The sequence below is a fragment of the Cynara cardunculus genome, unplaced genomic scaffold (genome assembly GCF_001531365.2).
Source record: "Cynara cardunculus var. scolymus isolate 2C unplaced genomic scaffold, CcrdV1 Un_Scaffold_3461, whole genome shotgun sequence".
Taxonomy (NCBI): Eukaryota; Viridiplantae; Streptophyta; class Magnoliopsida; order Asterales; family Asteraceae; genus Cynara; species Cynara cardunculus.
Window position 1 is genome coordinate 38056 of NW_020201485.1, and position 6024 is coordinate 44079.

The 6024-nt window shown below is 34.2% G+C and overlaps 1 long non-coding RNA gene across 1 annotated transcript in view; it reads left to right on the forward strand.

Moving 5' to 3' along the window:
- The window catches only part of LOC112503643, a 15094-nt gene that overhangs the window by 389 nt on the left and 8681 nt on the right, over window positions 1–6024 (forward strand). Inside the window, exon 2 of the long non-coding RNA XR_003068041.1 lies at window positions 5933–5934. This is a non-coding gene — a long non-coding RNA (uncharacterized LOC112503643). The remainder of the gene's footprint in view (window positions 1–5932; window positions 5935–6024) is intronic.

Consider the following 6024-nt stretch of genomic DNA (forward strand, 5'->3'; position numbering starts at 1 on the left):
AAGTACTATTGGAGGAAGCTTTCACCGCCTTTAAGTTTTTATAACTAAAATAATCTTCACCGTTTTGGTGAGAGTATTTAAAGAAGTAAAAAGATAAGATTTTATCTTATCATTTCAAATTGAAGTCTGTTCAAAAGAGAAAGAAAGCTTGCGGCGGTGAAAGGTGTTCTTGAAGAATCTGAGCTAAGAATAAGCTTTTGCTGTGTGTTTATCTTCAAGAAATCTGTTTGATAAGGTGAGTTTTAAACTACTGTTGAGTATAAAGTGTGAGTTTTCTTTTAAAACTACCTTTGCTTATAAACTATGAGTTTTATTGTTGATTATACGCTATGAGTTATGATGTTGGTTTTGAAGAAAAGATGGTAGAACTATTTTAATAGTTTTAAAGGTGTTACTGTTATTATTGGAAAGATAAAGAAAAGTTTGGTTCTTTAAATCAGTTTCGGAAATGATATCCTGTTTTGAGGATTTAAATAAAATTTGATGTTTTGGAAAATCTTTGAAAGACAAGATTGTTTCTGAGTTTGAAAAGGTTTTTTATGGATAAAACTATGAATGAGGATTCATAAGATGGTTGTGATTGCGGTCCTTCATCCGAACTAGTTTATAGATTTTGAAGAAGAAATAAGGGTGGCATATCAAGGAAAGGCGTCTTTTGGAATAAGGGTGGCATATCAAGGAGAGGTGTCTTTTGGAATAAGGGTGGCATATCAAGRAGAKGTGTCTTTTGGAATAAGGGTGGCATATCAAGGAGAGGTGTACCTTTGGATATAAGGGTGGCAATTGTATGTGGATATTATAGCTCTTGCTATTATGTCTTTTGAGACTACAATAGATTTGAGTCCTTACTTCTTTGTGATTTAAGAACTCGAAAATATTGTTCTTATTAGAAATAATGGTATTAATGCTATTGAGAAGGGGAAAACTTGGCCTACGGTCATTGGTATTGGTTAAAAGTGTTTTGAAACAGAATGATTATTTTCATGAGGAATCGGAGAGGCTCTAGTTGTTCCTCGTAAGGAACCAGAGGGCTCTGGTTGATTCTCATCATTGGACCAGAGGATTTGGTTATTGATTTGAAGGATTGGCAAATTTTTATTAAAATGTATTAGATGTGTTGTATCTTTTGTTAAGTGTTTTCATGACAAAAATCATATTTTAAATATTTAAGAAAAGAATTTTATACTTAGTTTTTTTTTTGAAAAACAGACCAGTGAAGCTCTGGTTAAGTGTTGAACCAGAGGGGCTCTGGTTGGACATGTATTTTGAACCAGAAGCTCTGGTAGTACAACCAGAGGCTCTGGTTGAACATGAAGTTTTTATAAATTACTCGTTTTATGTAAAAGGTTTTTTCTTATTGATTGAGAGTTTTCTAAAGATCATTTATATTAGTGAAGTTTTGGTTAGATCGACCAGAGGCTCTGGTCATGAAGAGCAGAAGCTCTGGTAGAGAGACCAGAGGGGCWCTGGTCCTGTTTCGAAATATTTTCTAAGTCTGGTTGGTTCAACCAGCGGCTTTGGTTGTGAAGAGGCTCTGGTCGAGGAACCAGAAGCTCTGTAAGAGAGACCAGAGGGGCTCTAATCAAGAATGTTTAAAATATTTTCTAAGTGTTGTTTGAGACCGGAGGCCCGATGGACTAAAGCAGTATGTTTTCAGTTTTGCTTCATAAGATGTTTGATTTGAAATAAATGTTTTGGTGATCTTCACCCTGCATTACATAGAGGGGAATCTCACTAGACATTCATGTCTAATCCTCATTTTCGTGTTTCCAAAATTATGTGTGCAGGTAATGATAAGGGAAAGAATATAATGTGAATTACTTCCCTATGTGCTTAGCCATATTTGGAAGCATAGATGATAGGTTGCAAGAGTTTGTGCTTTTGGAATTTTTGAGCTGTGTACTTTATATTATAGACTCTTGTATCGAGGACCTATGTGGGGAAAACATGTATTATGTATATGAAATATGTGTTATATGCAATGTGTGGATTTGGGGTGTAACATTCAAAGATGCGATGGAAAGAGCATCCTCATCGATCCTCTGGACAAGCAACACTTTGAAGATTTTCCAGCACTTCATCCAAGCATGCAATGAAGATTTGAAGATAAGGATATCATGAATGACAGCTGGAGATGACAAATCAACAGCTGGAATTCAAGTTTATCTTATTATTAATGTTTATCCATGAGAAAGAAAAACTCTATCTATTAGCTAGACGATTTGCTAGAAAGTAGTATTAGATAGTTATCTTCTTAATAGTCGTTTAGTATAAATAGATGATTAGGTCTATTGTAAAAATAGGGCTTTTACTCATTGTTTTACGTTTATGAATCAATAAAGTAAGACCTTTGAAGCTCAAAATTGTTCTTAAACTTTCTTATTTTATTCTTGAGACTTCATAACTTTCTTCATTAAATTGCTATAATTTGGTTATTCATAACTAGATTATTAGTATTATTGAGAGATCTGTACAGACTTGGCCGGACTTCATCTCCGGTCAGGCTTTGACCGATTTACTAATCCGGACAACTCCCTCTCAAGCTCTGTCCGATTTAACATTTAAGAGAATTCCAACACTTTTGTCCAGATAACAAGTCCGGACATCACATGGTCGTATTCATACTTCTCCGTTCAAAACATAAACTCAATATTTATAAATCGCTTAACACTTGACCGGTTTAAGGCTAAACCGCTTATGCCTGGATCGGTTTAAGTTCAATCCGGACAACACTCATCAAGCAGTTTATTTATAAATCGCTTAAGCCTTAACCGGTTTAGGGCTTAAATCGCCTAACCCTTGTCCGGTTTAAGGATAAACCGCTTGACTCTTAGCCGGTTTAAGTCTAATCCACACAACACCTCAATGGTTAACTTTTAAATCAGATGAAAAAGCTATACAATCAATTATACAACTATAAACAATTTAAAAGCAATTCAAACCACTCACCTTAAATTTCTTTTGAAACCAATTTGATTTTACTTTGCTCCAAAAAGAATCCGCTCAACCTCCTTTCTCTTTAAATCGCTCAACTTATTTCAAAGATGACAGGAGAATAGAATGAATGTCAAACCCTCCTTTTATACTTTCCCTTTAGGGAAAGTCGGCTACTACAGCCGTACACCATATACATGCCTTCATAAATAAACAAATACCCACACTCATGCATACATGCATGCATATCACATATATATATATATATATCCATATATTTGATGCATACCCATTTATACAAATAATTTCACATTTTATTTACCTCAGGTGATAACTAAGATCCAGTTATCACAGTACCCAAGTTCGCCCTTGAAAGCACATTATGTGACATCCGTCATTTTTGAGCTTCAGGTTAGCTCCTTTATAGGGATTCTATATTTAGAATATTATTTTATTAGGATCTAGTCATGATGATTAAAATTCATCTGGCTTAATTCCCAAGTTATAGTTCAGATAACCTTGTTTCGACAGGTAATTGATATAATTAACTTATGTAATGTCAAATATATTAAAAATGCTCCAATAAAAATAAAGTTGATATTATAAAATCCAAATTTAAAAATACAAAAGTCTCATTTGAATGTCCAAATAATTTTATCAAAAGGTGGAGCTTTATATTAATATGTCATTTTTAATAATGTTTGGCAAATTGTATTTTGATTATAAATTAATTGGGCTTATTTATGTTTAAAAGAAAAATAAAAGTTTTATTGGGCTTGGGCCTTTAGAGGCCAGCCCATTTTCTTCTTTAACATCCACATATAAATACCCCACATCCTTTGAAACTCTCATTTTCAATTATCATTCTGCTTAAACCTTTCCCTCTCCCTAATCTCGCTCTCTCTCTAAATCAAACCCCCTCCAGCCGATTTCATCATCAAAGTACCTTTAGGAAATTTGTCAATCTTGAAGAAATTTTCAAGATTTCAAGAAAAAGTTATTATACTAGCTATCTTACCCATATTAAATATCACAAATTCCTATTTATTCTACTCATACTTCTTGTTCTTGAAAATAAAGTTTCTGGAGATCTCAAAAGGGGAGATTGTACATCCAAGACATGACATTGTCTTCAAATGATGGTAATCTATGAACCACGAACTTTGAACTATAAGAAAGTAGGAGAAAACCCATTGCATGTGGAATTTAATCATGAAAAGATATATTTTGAAATCTGGCAGAATCTTGCATGCATCTCAAATCGGTTTTATCTTCCTCAAAACTCAATGGAATTGGGTAATTCTTTTTCTGGAGGTTAGCCTTATTTGGTAGCTTTAAAATGGAGTTAAAATCTTTGAAAAAATGATGAGTTTAGACCCCCCAAATGACCGTCACTCGAAGAGCGTGCAATCTGTCTTGGGGACTGTGTCACTCAAGGTTGTAGGGTATTAATGAGTGCCTTAATCCCATTCAAAATTCTTGATATTTGGGAAAAGTCTGCCTAACTCATTATTTTGGATGATATAAAAAGTTGGACATAAAATGACTTTTGGAAGGTTCCTTTTTCAGTGATTGGTGAGACCAAAAATACCAAAAAACAGAATTTATATTATGTCCAAATAGCAGCTTTTATGCAAAGGACCTTGATTTTGACATATATAATTTTTGGTCTATTTTTAGAACAAATAATAAAAGTATCAACTTTAATTCATAAAAACCGTTGGCATTACATAAGATATAATTTAGCTTTATCTTTAGCAAGACTCGTTAGCTGATCCAATTATTGGATTTGGACTGTCTAGGAAGGTTAGGGCGGGCGTTGAGTGCTTCAAACGTCATCTCCTTGGATATTCATCGTCAAATCTATGAGTTTTCAGGGGCCCACTTTTAATGCTTTTATTTATTTAAATTGGGGGAAAAGCATGAAATTATGCAAATTATACTGTTATTTATAAAACTGTTGGACTAAATCGAGTCCTTGTGAATGGGCGGAGCCATGTGCTATTATTTTACGACGGTAGGGTTCATTAGAACCATATAAACCGACACCCAGAACTCCCATTAAGGAGGCCTTATAGTAGCACGGACTTATTTTTCTTTCTAGGTCATGCGAAGGGGGCCAGTCCAAGATCGTATTGTTCCTCTACAAAGACAACAGACGCTCTGTTTAGTCAAAGATTGTTATTACCTGGACTAAAGAACTGTTTAGTCAAAGATTGTTTATACSTGGACTAAAGAACTGTTTAGTCAAAAATTTGTTTATGTCATGAAATATTAACTGTTTTGCACTATGATATAAATGCTAAATTGATGTACTTGGGAGTATGTTTCCAAATAAAGTCCCCGTCCGTAAACGCTACTTGTTAACTCGGGCATGTCTCCGGGCCGTGTTAATTGTGGATCGTCGCTATTGTATTGACAGTCCCACCTAGAAAGGGGTGCACATTACCTATGTTTTCTTAGTCTAATCATGTGGAATTTGGACCACCGCTGAATTAGTACTACTACAAACCATGGGACCTAAGTGAGTGTATGGGCTACTTATGGTCGTTCGTAAGATAATGGGGCACATTGGTCAGGAAAGGCTCAGTAGCATCTCAAGTTTTAAAACATCGTGGTAGATTTACATTTATTAAGTGCAAAAGTTATGTATAGGTTTGCAAGAAATGATTTATGCATTGTAATGTTTTGTGCATATGAAAACCCGTGAACTCACCAACTCTTTGTAGTTGATCTTGTTTTATGTTTCATGCTTTTCAGGAAATAAGTAAGATTTGAAGTTTTTGGGAGCATACTTGTGGCGATACCGATTAAGTTCACGTTTGAAATTTTTGTAAAGAAGTATTCTATCCCATTTTGGTTATGGAAGTTAAACTTGATCTATTTTTGTAAAACTTGAATGGTGTTATTTATTATTGTGACAGCCGTCAAATTCGAACTTCCATGTTAGCTCTTATTAAGTTTATATTAGTGTTATTGAAGTTAATTTATAGATTAGGAGTTAGTTAGATTAATTTAGTTGAGAAATTTTAAGAATTTCCGGTAGTTGCTTAGAAAGTCCGGTTCCGGTCCGAAATTATCCGAAATGTC